The sequence below is a fragment of the Meleagris gallopavo genome, chromosome 14, assembly GCF_000146605.3.
Source record: "Meleagris gallopavo isolate NT-WF06-2002-E0010 breed Aviagen turkey brand Nicholas breeding stock chromosome 14, Turkey_5.1, whole genome shotgun sequence".
Taxonomy (NCBI): domain Eukaryota; kingdom Metazoa; phylum Chordata; class Aves; order Galliformes; family Phasianidae; genus Meleagris; species Meleagris gallopavo.
This window is the reverse complement of record NC_015024.2, coordinates 11,624,793-11,640,657: the sequence shown is the minus strand read 5'-3', so window position 1 is coordinate 11,640,657 and position 15,865 is coordinate 11,624,793. Positions and strand designations below refer to the sequence as shown.

General features: G+C 40.2%; 1 long non-coding RNA gene across 1 annotated transcript in view; it reads right to left on the bottom strand.

The window, feature by feature from the left end:
* The window catches only part of LOC116217176, a 98,010-nt gene extending 83,460 nt beyond the window's left edge, over nucleotides 1–14,550 (bottom strand). Inside the window, exon 1 of the long non-coding RNA XR_004161322.1 lies at nucleotides 14,472–14,550. This is a non-coding gene — a long non-coding RNA (uncharacterized LOC116217176). The remainder of the gene's footprint in view (nucleotides 1–14,471) is intronic.
* Nucleotides 14,551–15,865: the final 1,315 nt, after the last annotated feature.

Genomic DNA, 15,865 nt, shown 5'->3' with positions numbered 1-15,865 from the left:
GAGATGTATTAGGAATGGAATTAAACTGCTTTAATTAACATCTAAATATAGAAAGACATACAGAATAGGCCAGTCCAGAGATCTACAACGTGATCCCAATTTGAATCTTCTCTTTAATCTGTTCTTTGGAAAAAAGTATAAAAAAATAAATCCAATCTCTTCTAACTCCAGTTTCTACCCCACTCCTTTGCTTTTCAGCTCCCCATGTATCAGGGCATTACCACAAACTCCTCTCTGCTGTGTTCCCTCATTTCCAAGAAGACAGTTAACGGAAAGAGCTGAAGAGATACAGAAACAGTCAGAGTCAGATCAGTCTCGCATGACAGCGCATGCTGTTGTTTCAGTTTGGTCTACTGACTATTCTACAGGCTTTGCGGTCTGTGCCAATGCTAGAAATACCTTGTTTAGTCTTTTTTAAATCCTTTCCTCTCCAATCAGCTCTTTCACAAACAGAAGAAAAACAAAAGTAGATAATCATTAAATTGCTGTAGTTCTATTTTGCATCTGACACTGTAGCAACCCGAACTCTGGAAGACCTGCAAGCCCTAAGAGAAGCCATACAGGTTTTTTTCCCCCCTCTCCAACAGAAACGAATAAAAGATCTCAAGCCACTGAACCCAGATAACTGTATGACTGACACTGGCCTTCACTCTATATACTTAAGGTGTGATTTCCCCATCTTTCTTCATATTTTCCTAGTTATGTTCTCTGCACTATAACCAGAGAATTCTATTTTGTAATTAATTTTTCATTCACATTCAGTCACCCTCTTTCTTTGATTGAGCATTAATAAAAAAAGAGGTTAAAAAGAAGATTCGTTAGACAGCAACGCATTCATTCTTTTTAAACTCAAAACATCGACACAGCTCAAGCAGTTACCTCATATCTCCAGGTTCCGGCAGACTACATGGCAGGACTGATAACCAACCCTGAAATGATTTTCATGCCAGTGAACATGCTAAATACAGGATGTATCTGTTCTGCTAAAAAAAGAACCTCTGTATGATCATTCTGTTTCTCCTTAAGTCTTATTTGCTGCTGCTCTTATGTTTCAGTAAGGGTATGGAGGGAGAAAAATTAACAGATATCTGTTCATCTCTCCCTCCATACCCACAGTTCAGAAGTGGAAGTAGAACTGATAATGTGTTTGACCTTGTGGGAGTGGTGGAGGTCTGGGGGCACCATGCTCTCGTGCTCTCTCCCTTTCTTTGAGACCCCGCAAGTGATGGACAGAAGATTATGAGGAGATGAAAAGATTCCTTTTAAGCTGCTGTTGAAATTAACTGATCAGACTCTGTCATCTGTAGGGTCCTGCTCTTCCTTTTCTTGTGTTCTCCCTGCTGTGGGAATGAAACTCTGCAAAGAGAATAAAAGTGCCACTCAATTCAACTAAAAGGAGTTTTCTGAAATGGCAAGCTGTTAATGTACATACTAAAGATCATCTCCCATTGTGCTTGTCAACCTGTTTGCCAATCGTTTAAGCTAACGTTATCTTTTTGCTTTATCTTAAGTCTGTGAGTTGCCATGACAAAACCCCCAAAAAGTCTTCAACGGTTCTTTGTCTGGAAGAAAATAATTGGTGACACATTAAACTTGTGTCTATAAAGGCTAAGTACCAATCCCTGTCCATCTCAAGTCAGCAAGGTATGGATGCTTGGGAAAAGAGCTCCACAGATTTCAAACAAAATCTGGCTGCAAAAGAACAGCTAAGGAAGTCTTCGGAAGTACACATTAAGGATACTGTGATCAGCAAGCAATACTCACTGCTACTGCAGTAGAAGATAAATCAAACATCATCATCCCTAGAAAACGCATTTGGATGGACAGGAAAGGGAGAACAAATCCTACAATGCACCCATTAGAGAAAGAGGTTGTAAAAGAGACGTATGTACTAGTTCTGTGGTACAAGAAGAAAGAGAACAAACCGCAAATCAAGATCATCAGCATTTTTTGTGGGGGCTGTCATCATAGGTGGAACTCCTAAAATAATGGAACCTTGCTCTTGCATGAGGACATACGGGCAAGACTCACATCACCACACATAATAGTTTGATGTCGGCATTAGAAGTCTTGGTTGCGTCAGTAGTGACTCATAGAAATGATAGTGATAGAAAAGTAGTTCCAGGGCTGAAAATAAGTGTGATTTTTAACAGGGGGAAGTAGGTGGTTAGGGACAACCAAGGAAAAACAGCAAAAGAGCCAGGCATTTCTGCAGAAAGGAGAATGCTACAATTGTGGAGGTTTTTTCAACTCAAGATCCCCATTAGAAAGGCATACTCTTGCCATGCAAATGCACAACCCAACAATTATTTGGTGAAGGCTATGCACAGATCAATATTCACTTAGAGTGTAAAAAGTTATCATAGCATAGAAGGCTCTTAAATTATGACTACTACCAATGAGGGAATGTTCACTTGCAGAGTCTTAGAGATTATGTTACCTGATAGCAAATATGTTTTAAGTACAATCTGGCATTTGGGAACTTCTGCTGTCTTTATATTAAATCTGGTGTATGAGCAACAATACTTGAGCATGTGCACACAAACTGCATGTGCAAAGGACTTTGAGATGAAGGACTTTTAGGACACTGGAAGTGCAGTGTATGCACATGAAAAAAAGTAAAGAAGAAACTATCTAGATATGCACAGGCACCATAGCTTTGAAAACGCTGGGACACTCTTGTAGCTTAAGGCATATATTTTGTATTCACAGCTACGGGCTCTTCAGAGAAGACCTTACTTTAAATTCTCTTCTTCCTTTCATCAAGATCATTAATTGGATGTATATTTGCAGTGCTATCTGAGACAGGTGTCGTCATGTCTTTGCCCCACTCATTTGATTAATTGCCTCCACAGCATGCCTCTGGCAAGGGGGCATGTCACCTTTTACTACAGTCCCTGCCAGTCAGCAGCAATTTATTTCTCGTTTGTACATACACAGCCCTAGATAAGAAAGGCATGGTAACATGGATCCTTGCCGATCTCATTCAATTAATTGCTTCAGTGGCAAGCCCCTGGCCAGGAAAGACTTGGGTAACTGTGGTGTTAAATGACCCGTGCAAACATTTTTCACGTACATACCAAAACCATTTACTGGATTTACCACTCGCACATTTTCTGTCACCATATACCCCAGTCCTTGCCACTCATTTGAAGGTTAAGTGTCCCATGTACAAGTTTGTCTCCAGCTGCTGATCTCTGAGACACTGCCTACCCTTTACCCAACATCCTGAGGCAAGAATATGCTAGGTGAGATACCGTTCTGCTTAAATTCAAATGTAAGCTCTGATCTAGTTACATTTTATTAAGTAGCATCAGCATTAAGAAGCAAGATGTTGTAGAGCTTACATTATGTTAAGTTTGTGTTTTGTAGAACTCAGGAATCAACAAAGGATGTAGGTAATGTCCAAGAACTGCACCTTACACCAGGCAGGTAACAGCAAAGAACTTGCAACTGAATCACAGAGTGGCTTGGATTGGAAGGATCTTAAAGATCATGTTAGATGGCATCTCTTCAGCAGAGCCTACTCTTCACAAAGTCAGTGGGAGGTCAGCAGGTCTCCATCTTAGTCCAGCACTCAACTAATTCTACAGAGTCAGTACTGCAACTAGTACACATCATTTTAATTCTCCACAATAATAATTAATCACTAAGCTTACTCTCCCTCAAAAGTTACACAGTAATGAAAAAGCATCATAAGAACAGGTTTACAAATGTGTCTGATAAACAATTCGGCCTGACTGCCAGTGATTATGAGTTTGTAACACATTATTTAACTTCAATCTCTACATTATAGTCAGAGAAAATAACACCAAGTATTAGCACAAGTTATTTATGGAGCAGAAAGTAATATTTATCCTCCAGGCTCACAGAACTGCACAAAATCTCAAGTATACCCTGGCTACTCTTCAGCTGAGCATCATCCACAAAACCACATGCACACTGCAGAATTACACACCAGTTTAGCAACTGCTGTTCATCCCAGATGCAGTACCACACTCAGACTAACTGCAGCGAATCTCTATGCATTAGGAATAATGCTACAATTTCTCTGGATATCATCCATGTTTATGGAGTCTTATTTATTGATCTACCAAAGGCTTCTGATGCAACTGATCACACATTTTTGTTACAGCAATTTAAGCATGACACAGATTTTTACTGTAGCTTAGTTTAGCAGCAATATTATAATGGGTACTAAGGGGAAGCTGGCACTGCAACAGCACTGTTGTGTCTGTGCTGCAAATAAAAGATATTCTATTCCCCCATTTTTTCCAGGTATGGCATATTTGCTGGCCATGTGATTAACTCCTCCAAACACTGTCACTTGTATTCTACAATAGAGACTGCCCACAGCTTGCAACTTGAGCAGCAGTGGTTTTAAATACTCACGCTGCTCCACCAATTCTGAACAATCTCAGAACTCCCAAAGAATTAACCTCAATGTGGCAACATTGCTCAGTATTTAGTATTGCTGTTTCTCTAACCCTCATTCTGACAAGTATCTAATGCTAGGGTTATCACAGGAATATGAAAAATCCCCTACAACAGTGAGTTACCTTACTTTAAGTGATACCAGTTTATATTAACATGCATGTTTTAAGAAGTACAGACACAAAGCAAGAGTTTATCTTGAAGAAAGAACTTGCCACTTTACTTCCCATGCTTCTCAGAACAGAGTAAAACACTACAAAAAAATCTGTTACAGAAAAACAGTAGAGCATAACATTAGCTCCTAGATAACACAGCAGCTCTCTGGCTGCTGTGAAGGCCAGCAAACCACATGAAAAGGGGAGAAGCCATGGTACAACTAGTATTCAGCATTCTATACATGATTTTCATCAGCTCTTAAGTTTCAGAGGCTTGCCTGTTCACACACCAGAGTCAATATGGGCTTCACTTCCCTCCCAACAAAACAGGTGCATTTGAGTTTCAAGTTTCCCCTACCTGCAGCCCTAAAGCATCAAAGATCAGCTGTGATTTGTAGGATATGTTCTGTTACAGGGAACCTGGTTATATCCACAAAGCCAAGAGTACAAGCAGGTGACCTCTCTCATTCCAACAGATCCTGAAATCCATAGCACACTTCCTTACTGAACTTCAGACATGGAAATCTCTAATTACAACACTAGCACAAGTGATCATAATGCCAGCGTTTCTCCCCATGAAAACTGTTGCTTAAATGACCATACCCTCAAAGAAAGTTGCTGCATTTTTCATTCTCCAGCATGTTTTGTCTATTCTGTTTTATCCAGGATGATATTCTATGCTCTAGGTAAACAGTAAAGCTCATCTACTTTTTTACATTTTGATTAAAGATACTGAAATGCATTCCCTGTACACTCACAAGATGGCTTATGTCCTATTCTAAATTATATGTACTCACTGAAACAGGATCCAAAAATGGACAGAACTTGAGATCACACATTTATATTAATTTTAATGTTCTCAAGATTAGTCAGAATTTTTCAAGTAAATCACTCATTTACTTGGATCCTTGCTTCACATTAGAGGAGATGGCTGTACAGAGATTTTAAATCAATTTTGGAGTCTTTTTCTACTGAGGATTAAGCTTGATGATTAAAGGGACTTCATGTTAATTTCAATAAAATTTCGCTTCCCTTTTCACTTACTATTTAATCAATTCAGTATGAGAATTTTGCAGCCTGAGCACTCAGCTTTCCGAGGTATAAGATGACAGTTTCTTGGTAGGCAGTTTCCTCCCTTCTACACTGACTATGACAGAGGACTTTAGCAATGGTCTCTCTCCCCTTTGACACCATCCTGCTGGAAGATTCCTAATGCCCTCCTCCCACCCCACTGTTCTCACTAAATATATTTTGACAAAAGATCAGAAAGGTGAACGACCAACGCATCCTCATGGCTGCTGTAGGTTGCTCTTATTGCTGCTGAAGAGAACAAATACAAATCACGATGTGAGAGCAAAAGCCAAGAATAACTCCCAGGCAGCACTGCTGGTGCCTTTAGAAAGCTTTTCACACAACAATGGAAATCTTAGACAATGTAAGAGAACAACAAACCAACTGTAAATCTCAGTCGCAAGCCACAGTGACTGCTATCTGAGTCTGCATTATCGTAGCCCTGGAAGCCTCAACCTTGGGGAGAAAAAAAAAAATCACAGAAGAAAGGGCAGGAAAAGGCTCTAGGGTCATCAAGTTCATTCCCTACCCCAGGGCAGCAGCAACAACAGGCTTCACATTACTAAGAAGTGTTTGCCTAACCTGGACAGTAACTCTGCACCCCTCACTTTGCAGAGGCATAAAGGAAAGACCCCTCCACCACAACAGTTCATAACTGACAGTAGGAGCAGAAGGCAGAATTCATTCCTCTCCTGTTACTAATGAGCAACACATGGGCCTGTCCAATGTTTGATTGCAAGTTCCTGACCTAAACAGAATAAAGAAAAGCTCTGCACACCACATCCATGCACTCTGCTTACACTTAAGAGCTGCCTTTATAAGGAATGCCCCTAGGAAGGAACACTCTCCCAGTATTTACTTTCCCAACTAACCCTAACCCAATGCTTCATGCTAAGGGATCACAAGCTAAGCTGAGGCCTCTGTTCCCTATTTGCATGCAATAAATCAAAACAAAATGAAGAGGAACAATGACTATTTCTAACAGAATTTTGGAATTTTCTCTACATTGCAGTAATAGTCATTTTCCATTTATTTTCTTGGCTATTCCTTATATTATGCTAATTGTACGAGAAGTATCAAATGGAAAGAAAGATGAACTTTCTGATAAGAAATCATTTTGAAGAAAACTGATGGATTTGCCATCAGTCTTTGCCATTATAAATTTCATTTTCACCAAGGATATCTAACAAGAGCTTAAAGTTTTTTTGCCAATTCCAAACATGATATCAGCTTCACCATAAAGCAAGGAAGGTCAAGGCAGAGTCCAATAGCTCAGCATATGGTGAGGGCTAAAGAACACTCAGAGCCTCACAATTCCACCGCAGCATCCTGCTTCTTCAGCACATCACCCCACTCTGCTCAGTACCCGCATTAAGAGAAGGTACATAACTGGCATTGCCTACATCCTGTTCACTGCTATTTTTAACACTTTAAATCTTTTGCAAGTCTCTCCCTCACCCTTTCTAAAGTGAATCTATCAAAAAACTAATAAAAAGTCCCTCTCTCTGTAGAACATGGAACTTTTCCCATCAGGAAGCCAAGGAGATTTAAAACCCAACACCTAATGATTTAATGGAAACAGAAATAGGAGCTGCTTGCTACGAGAAATGGAAGAATTTCAACTTTTAATTCTGAGGAACACAGCATTTCCTCTTCCACAAACTTTCCCAAGAAAAGTGCTCCTAAAAAGAAAGATTTCAAAGTCATTTTTTACAGGGCTTCACACTCCCACCAAGCCCCACACCCTTGGACTCCCACCAGCCCAACTGAGGAACTGCACTGGATCCCACTTGTTTATTCTTTACTATATACATTTCAAATCCATCACTCAGGAGTGGTCTGTTCTTCTGGCTTCTGATAGAGATTACCAAGCAACAGCAATGCATGAAGTGTTCTTCCTTATAGAATGAGGCCAGAATTCATCACTGTAAGCAGTTTCTTTAGCTCTCCTGACCTCTCAATATACAGAAGTGCCCACCCTTCCTCACAGTTTCTCAGAAATAAGAGCACCTGGATATCAAGTTTCTGTTAGTTGTTCCCCACAATACACTCCAGATGATCTCAGCATTCATTTCTCCTGCCCTTTCCCTTTGTTATCCTCACAACAGAAGCTGCCAAGAGTTAACAGCAGGCTGCCGGTTCTCTCCTATTCAAGTGGCAGGTTCCAGGAATCTCCTTAATAGCAAGACTTAGACAAAGTTGATCTCCCCTTCTGCTTTGTCCAAGCCGTGGCATCCTCATGGTCACCACATTCCAAACAGAATCTGAGCCCTTCCTTCTCTTCTCACAAAACACCCTGACCTATACTGCTGCCAAGGACACAGCCAGGCAAGAAACCAAACAGGTGTCACACAGCCACACAGTGCCCTACACAAACACATTATCACATCCTTCAATAATTTGTCTCCTTACAATTATATCTAAAGCATCCAATGCTGATTTACTGCACAAGCCTATTCTCCAATTTGTTGTTTTGTAATTAAAAAAAAAAAAAACCTCATTTCGGTTGGACAAACCATTACAATCATCCAGACTGATCATCAACCCCTTCCCATAATGGCTGTCAGTGCCACGTCCCGCCTTTCCTTGAACACCTCCATGGACAGTGAGTCCACCACCTCCCAGGGCAGCTTATGTCAGTCCCCTACCACTCTTTCTGAGAAGGATTTTTCCTAATATCCAACCTGAATGATATAGAAGCTGCATTGACCCATTCTTTAGCTAAGCAGTGATCCTTGTATTGCTGTCAGCAGTTTGATTAACATGGTTACTGTTCAGTATGGACTTCAGAGCTCTTTTTGAGAGATGGATAGGTGAAAGGTTTGCCTGAAAACCCACTGAAATCAGTCCGAATAGGAAAATCATTTTAGCATGCTAACATGACTGCTAAATGTACAGAAGCTTATGGCTTCATAGCATCTCTGGATTCACAACTGCTATGAACCATCTTTTTTATAATAAAGGTAGAAAATCCTTTGTGTTCATCTCGGATTTTGAGCCGAGTCCAAGCTGAAGCCAACAGTATCTTTTTCAAGGTACAGAGTTCTTAAGATGCCTCTGAAGCTTTTATCAGATATTTCAGCACACACTTATTGAGTGCAGGTGCCAAAATACAAGAGTACTTCCATCCCTGTCTGCACTCCTCGATGGAAGAAAACAGGTTCCCAGTTCTGTACCACTGCTGCCATCCAGAGCCAGTACACGAATGGCTGTTGTTTTTCTTGGAAGCCCGATTCCAGCAACAGGATATCTGCTACAATTTCATGCTGCAGCACTGCTAGATTTTATTTGCTGCATTTGCAATGCCATCCTTTTTCCCTTCAAACAAATTGACCATTAGAGAACATCCTCTGTGAAAACAGCTCAGAGAATGCCGGCGCTTTGAATGTTATGCTGGAGGATGGGAAATTTGTATCTTTTGATGGAACAAAGTCACTGGTTTTACTTTGCTGTCGCTTTTTGTTAAGCATGTGTCCAGCTTCATTTACATGCCTGTCAACATCCCTTTTCCCTTGCTTAGAAACACTGAGGCCAATATCACAGAGCTTGCATTGGAATGGGAACAAGAATGCATCTCTGTATACTTACACACTCATAGCCGTAATGTCAGTGCCGGGGGCAGTCAGAAGAAAAATACACACAAGCTTCAGCTATGATAGACACTTAAGACCAGCTTTTCTGAATATGGTGCCAGGATATGCAGATTTAGGTTACTAAATAACCTAAGCAGTCTTCACCACACACTGAGAGCTTTTTTTTGTTGTTTAAAAGGATAACAAGAGGAAAAGAAGCATGAATCCTGCATTTTACTGCTCATCTTTTACACGAGTCCTACCCACTTCATTCTGTTCTATTTCTCTAATAAAGGCAGCTTCACAGCAAACCCTCTTCCATGTAAAGTTTCTTGCCAACTCATTCCAGAATGGCCAAATAAGTTACAGTTTGGATTTATTTCCCGAAGTCAAAGCTGTACTTGTGACCAGAGCACAACTGCTCTGGGCTGTGAGCACTTGCAAAAGGGCATCAGTACGAGACAGTGGTCATCTGTCCCATAAGAACCAGAGGCAGAAATCAGCCCTTGAGGCAAACACTGCAACAGGTGGAAAACGTGTTGGGCAAGTGCATGTTGGAACAGGTTGTTCAGAGAGCTGTGGGTGCCCCATCACTGGAGGTGCTTGAGGCCAGGTTGGATGGAGCCCTGCGCAGCCTGCGCTGGTGAGGGCAGCCAGTCCACGTCACAGGATTAAAACTGGGTAGTCTTTAAGGTCCCCTCCAACTTATGCCATTCTGTGATTCTATGTGTACGGTTTAAACACAGTCTTATTGCACGTGATGTAACGCAGAAAAAACTTTTCTAACATGCAAGCGATGCAGGACTGCCATAAGCCAGTTTTACCCATGTGGCATTACTGAGGTTACTCAAACTACAGCTGCGGGCTCCCCAGTATCCACCTTTACATAGGAGGGTCCTTTGGAGCTACACTCCATAGCACTATCCTGCACCAGTATCCCACTGAAATGAACAGGACCATTTAAAGCTAGAAATAAATACAAATAAGACTGGCAGAATTCAGTTCATAATAGTTTAAAAAGAAAAAAGTATTTTTAGGCAGCATGTGGGCTACTGTATTAACGTGCTGAATGCAGCAAAGGCATTCATTCACTTCTACAGAGTGCCTGCCTTATGACAGCCCATCTCACTCTAGACTTACTTGACAGTGTTTCTGATCTTAACAAATTTTTCTTAATTCAAAAATTCAGTCGAGAATCTCACTTTGTTTGCAACTTTAGAATATCACCACATCTAGACAAGTTACTTACTACTAAAAGCACAATTCCAGTTTATTTTTGTGCACCTCAGTGCTAAGAATACTAGAAAATGCATCAAGCTTATTTAAGAGCAGACAAAAATCACTTTTGGTCTGATTTTTAAGGATGGTATTTTGCATATGAGTAATGATAAACTTAAATCAATCTTATGCACTGAAAGAAGTGTTTAGTTTAGCATTTTAAACCATGCTGTAGCCTATAATCTACATGAGAAATAGCCAGGGCATCAATCTGTGCCTTAATGAAGACCAACTGTTTCATTAAAATGCACGTTACCTTTGAGAAGAAAGGTGTTGGATAGGATTCAGCAGGTGGCACTGTTACACATAACTTAACAGTTTTTTTTTTTTTATAGGATAGGTGTGCTTTTTGATTTGGATATAGGTTATACGTTTGTCAGTTTTTCCAGTGAAGTCTCCTTCTGGAAGATAGGGAGGACAGCACTTCCAAACCATAGGAGATTCTCTCTCTCTCTCTGCTTTGATCTCTCTTTTACAGGAGCCAGCAGGTAAAGCAAAGGCAGAGGTTTACATTGGAAACACTGTGAGATGTGATACATCTAACTTTAAGACCATTTCTGCTTCAGGAGCAAGGTGTTTAAGCATAAACAAGTCTCACACCGCTTTTAATACAGCCAGTATCTGTATTACCCAGCTGTGCTTCCAGCAGAGAGTCAACCCACAAAATATCCTGAGAGGCAAAGCCTTTCCAGGAACAATGCTCACAATATTCAGTAGCAGTTAACAAAATACAGTGCTGAGGACCTAATCCTGTTTCTTATGCTGATGTTATTGTACTGAAATTAGCATGCTTCTCTATGCAAGCACCAGCAGGTCCATTGGGGTTAACAATGCAAGAAATGTGTGACTACTACTTGAATTCTATTCTTTTCTCCTGAATTTGCTTTTTTTTTTTCTCCTAAGTCAGCTGCAGATCATTTCCAATCAATGTGGGAAAGGGTTTCCTTTCAGTACTGATGCTGCTTAGTGCCCTCTATTACCACCACTCCCAGAAGAAGCACTGATCAGAGGTTCCTCACCACTGAGGAATCTGGCACAAGGAAGAGCCACAAGAAAAAATGAAGCATCTGCTGTTTAGGCATATCCATCACTCTGTAGTCTACTCTTTAGTATCTCCAAGCACTCCTCAGCAAGCAGCACATGAAATAGTCTTAAAGGTAGAAAGCTGGTTCCAGCCTTATTTTCCCTAGATTTTTCTCACTGATCTTCTGCTATCAGTCATGACAGAGTTAGTTACTTGCCTTATGCTCATACACTTTCCACTTATGCTCTGATCATGAATTCACGCACAACAAATAATGGCAGCCAATGCTTTTGAGTTGCACCCAGGATTCTTTTCTTAACCTACTTGTACAGAATTCACCAAGCGTAAAACAAACCAGCTTCCCTTCCCTAACTCCACCCCAGTAGGTGTTCAAATTGAATTAATTCCAGCATCACAAGCTTCAAACAGCTATCCAGGAATTTGAGCTGAGCAAATAACAACAGGTGTTACTGCCCAAATTTTTGAGTAGTATATGCAAGAACATGGAAGCATCAGGAAAGATTTATGAGAGAAAACAGTTGGTCTATGTTGAGACAAACCTATACTGAGATTAAAATAGCTTTTAAAACAGATGTTTGAACCAGAAATCCACAGATGAGAAGACTCATATGACATCCTTCTATGAAGGCTAAGGAAAATCAGAAGGTACAGAAGGCAGATTCCTAACTGTTGCAACAAATGAAGTAAGGGACTTCCGTGCAGGTAGCATGGGGGAAGAATTTGGGAAAATAAAGGACTCATCCATTTTATTTGAAGATTCCTATTAATTATTAATTCAAGAAGAAATGGAACCAAAAAGAGCTCAGGCATCTGCATGAGTTTCAGAGAGATTCTCAACTTATACAGGAACAATTTAGATTTAATTTGTTCCTGGACACCAGGCAAAGAAACTGTACTTCCAAAGATCTGCCTATTGCTGTGAGTTAGCACATGCCTTTTAAGCAAGTGAAGCCTTTGCCACTAAGACTAGCAATATTACACATAAGCTGCCAATTTGGGAATGAATTATCCACCCCCAGGATCCCAGTGACCTTCAGAGGACGTGGCTGATTTCCATGCCTGCAAGTTACTCCGATAGGAAACTAATATATGTAATTTCAAGGCAGTACGTAAGCAAAGAATGCCAGCAGAGACAACTCAGAGACCAGTATCAGATGGGCTCAAAGAGACTTTTAGTACTGCAGGACATGCTGGGCTATTCTCTCTGTAAAACAATACCATCTGCCTTCCCCCTTTAAAAATTAAAATCTAAATGAAAGCATAATTCTGACTGCTTCAGCTTTTATCAAACTCAACTGTTCAGCACAGCATTAAATAGTATGAAATAAGGACTCTTGGAGGACTGTGCATACTGCATGAAAGCATTCATTAAGTCTAAGTTACAGTTACTTCTGCTGTCAAGTCAACAATGCACAATCAGTGGCAGCTAAGATTTTAGCCTGGTGTATTAGACTAACAAATGGCTTTTGAGCATACATAAGTTCTGTTTCCTCATAATGAGGACAAATTATATGTCACCATAGGATTAATTTTTTTTCTTTGCACTAAACAAAATAGAACAGGAAGAAACTTCTTGTGGATACAACTTCGTAAAGAACTTATGATTTTTTTGCTAGGAACAGCACTTCTGTTTACAGTTCAGTGCTCTGGTCCAGAATAAGATCATACAGATATGGGAAAAGGGGGAATGACTAGGAGATTCAGATGCAAACACATCCAGATTTTAAAGGAAATAGATAAAAGAAGTTAGTATTTATGCTTACACATGATTATGCAAGTATTCTGTTTTGTCACAAAGATATGGACTCATATGAAAATGAAGCACCTCTGAAGTTCAGGGTGCATTGAATCCAGACACAAATCTAATGACCAGTATCATCACTAGGTAGGATAGTCATCTTGCAGTACCACAGACCATTGGCTTGACCTATTACATTTTATTGAATACTCTTCCTAAAGTTCATAGGCTGCTCTTTTCTTGCTTGACAAATGTCAACTCAGTCATTCAAATCAGCACTGCTGAACAACATCCCCATCATATCCTGTAATCTGCATTATCTCAGATGCAAAAGCTTGTCTTTCCCATTGGGCTCCCATGGCTCCTCCAATAACAGTACCAATATCTGTCCTGCCAACGCTACTCTCTATCACCTCAGAATACATATTTTTGTTTCCTTCCTTACAGTACCATGCAGCTCAGAAACCCCTACAGATGAGCTCACATTCCCTTTGCTGAGATGCATACAAAGCATTCAGCAACAAGCAGCAACAGGCAGCTGCCTATCCCACTAACGAGAACATTAATCTCAGGTGCTCCCATCAGCCTGAACACAGCTGTTGCCTTCCCACTTGCATTCCCACTACCTTTCACAATATTTTCTTTGCGTTTCAATTCCTATTATAGCAAGACTCTAGCCCAATGTGGAGACACTTAAGTTAACACTCAGTGTAACACCATATTGTTATATACAATATTTTCTAAGCTTGTCAACCAGTCAACCTCACCAGCTTGCTGAAATTAATGCTAGTTGCAAGCAGAGAAATTTTTCCATGCTTCAGAGAAAGAGCGGAGTACAGAACTAGCCACAGATCTAAAGAAGAATCAACTAAAGCAAAAACACATAGCAAAGTAGTAGTAACAGTTAATAGGATCATATTAAAAAAATCCTACAACTGCATCAATACACTTTTGATTTTTCTAATAATGAAAGTTCAAACAATCACTTACATATCACATTCTTAGTGTATCATGTTTACATGGCACTCTGTGCCTTGCAGAATTGCTAGCACTAAGAGCTGGATTTTCCCAGACTTCAGGAGTTTATCTAGCATAAGGATAGGTGGCAGCAGATAGAGTTGCTTTAAAACCAAGAAAGGCAGCAGTCACAATCCAGTAATAAAGAAGGAATCACTTACTTCTTTCTGAGGATCAGGGCTCACAGAACAATCCAAAGACGACAATCTCCAAGTGGACGTACTCCCCTTGCAGCTTCCAGCCCTTAAATGAGATTAGGGAGGGGTGGACCCAGGGTCACACACGTGAAAATTGCTTCCACCTGTGCTCCCAGGGCTGGCTACACCCCTCACCAGGTGCTCAATCACTGGTTCAGGTAATGATCTAGCAGCTCCCACACATCTAGTAAGTAGGAATATGGTATTTAGAGTAGGAATTGGCCGTAACACCATAGGTCACATCACCACTGATTACACAAACAACATATAACTTTCATGAGGAAGAAGCACACGTATCAGGAACAAAACAAGAATCACACAAGCATTCTGCAATAATTACACTTCTTCAGGATAAATAGAATAAGTATGTTTTGTAGTCCAGACTATGCCAAAATAGCCTGTGCCTCTGCAAAGCTGTACTCTTCTTCTGGTGGGTCAAGAACTCCAGTGCACAGACTCTGCTTTGCACATGGGTTGCAAGGTGCACACATCAACTTGTGTGGAAAAGAAAGGTTACTCTCCTGTGTGAAAGATAACGTAGCTTGATGTAAGCTATTAGGGAGAAAATGCAAATAAAAAGGTAGTCCTACCTTAACCTTACACTGCACCAGAATCAAGGCAAAAATTTGCACAAAACAGTGCAACAGCTTCAAACCTCACTTTCTGACACACAAACCCCATCCATCTCTTCTCTCCAAGTTGATAAATGAAGTTCAACCTCTGATCTTAAGCCCACACACTCCTGAGAAGTGTCCTTGGAGGTAGTTAAGTGGAAAAGCCCGTCAATCAGAGGGAATTACAGAATCTGATAGCAAAAAAATTGTAATTTTTTGCAAGACAAGTCATTAAATACTTGATGGCTTGTGTTATAGATGACTAAATTAAGCATTTTCAGGTGAAAATAATTAAATCTTTGGGTTGCTGCAAGGCGTTACATTTATCATACAAAGTGGAATTAACCAGTTTTGAGTCAGCTCAAGGGAGGGAGTTGATATAAAGTTATCTAGCAAAGAGCTCTATAAACTTTGACACACTTACTGTTATATTTGATGGTACGTTCTAGTGACTAAGCTGTGCCAGCTTAAATATTTTATATTGAGTCTTCTAATATTTTTAACTAAAACATATATTTTTACCCATCTTTCTTATGTTTCTATAAGAGGGCCTGGCAGTCACAATTGATTCCTGATTTCCCAATTTCACAAGGATGTCATACCCTTCATTCCAAGCCAAATCCCTTTGTAGCACTTCAGAAGACAGAAATAAAATCACTGCTTCACAATTTTAGCCATAAAAGTTCTGAATAATTTATAGATAGGAAGAGATGGAGAAGATGTACGACATATGAGTGATCATAT